At 43.1% G+C, this 931-nt stretch overlaps 1 pseudogene; it reads left to right on the forward strand.

Moving 5' to 3' along the window:
- The first annotated feature begins 397 nt into the window (after window positions 1-397).
- LOC146785216 (U2 spliceosomal RNA) lies at window positions 398-559 on the forward strand (annotated as a pseudogene).
- The last annotated feature ends 372 nt before the right edge of the window (window positions 560-931 follow it).

Consider the following 931-nt stretch of genomic DNA (forward strand, 5'->3'; position numbering starts at 1 on the left):
TGTAGGTGTAGTATCGCAAGCTGCTTCTAGATGTCCCTAGTGAGCATCATAAACTTTGAAGATATGGTAAATCCACCCTACCCATAAAGCATTGCATGGAAGACAGTACCTCGGTACATTCAATATATACAATTAGTAGCTTTGAAATGTGACAAAAGAATTATTATAATAATTCTGCATAAGGTTGTTCTCTATGTGGAGCTGATGAAGGGAAATTTATAGAAGGTCTAACATAGATGTGTAGGTGCATTACTGCAAGCTGCTCCTAGATATCCCTAGAGCGCATCATAAACTTTGAAGATATGGTAAAACCACACTACCCATAATGCATTGCATGGAAGACAGTTCCACAGAACATTCAATATATACCAGCACTGCTCTGCTAGGTGTAGTAGCACAAGCTTTTCGGTCTTTTGGTTACGATCAAGTGTAGTATCTGTTCTTATCAGTTTGAAAGCGCAATGTTTGCGCTAGTAAAATTTTTATTTTTGACAGTATTATGATCTTGACTTGGAAGTGAGTAAATTTGATTTATGCAAATTTCGTCATCAGCCCATCGAGCAGGAGGAGGGGCACCAGCATGCTGATGTCTGTTTGTTCCTTTGGAACACAAAATAGAACCCCCAAGGACCGGTGGTCAACGTTAGAGCACTGGTAACATTACGCTCCCAACGACTCACTTTCCTGGCATTTGGGTGGACTTATGCTGAAGACTTAAAATACCTCCTAACAACCTTCACAGGCCTGTACAGCACCCAGACCTCTGGCGAGGGCGAGAGGATACATGCTTCAGTGGCAACACCTATAACCCTTGTCTTAGCTCTAGGGTGTGACTGGAAAGCGTTTCTTGCTCTGCAGATAATTATGGTCTGCTGGGAGACACCCCAAGTACTCAGGGAGAGGACCCCAGGCAAAAACGGTAAACCGGCGG

This window comes from Triturus cristatus, chromosome 11 (genome assembly GCF_964204655.1).
Source record: "Triturus cristatus chromosome 11, aTriCri1.1, whole genome shotgun sequence".
NCBI lineage: Eukaryota > Metazoa > Chordata > Amphibia > Caudata > Salamandridae > Triturus > Triturus cristatus.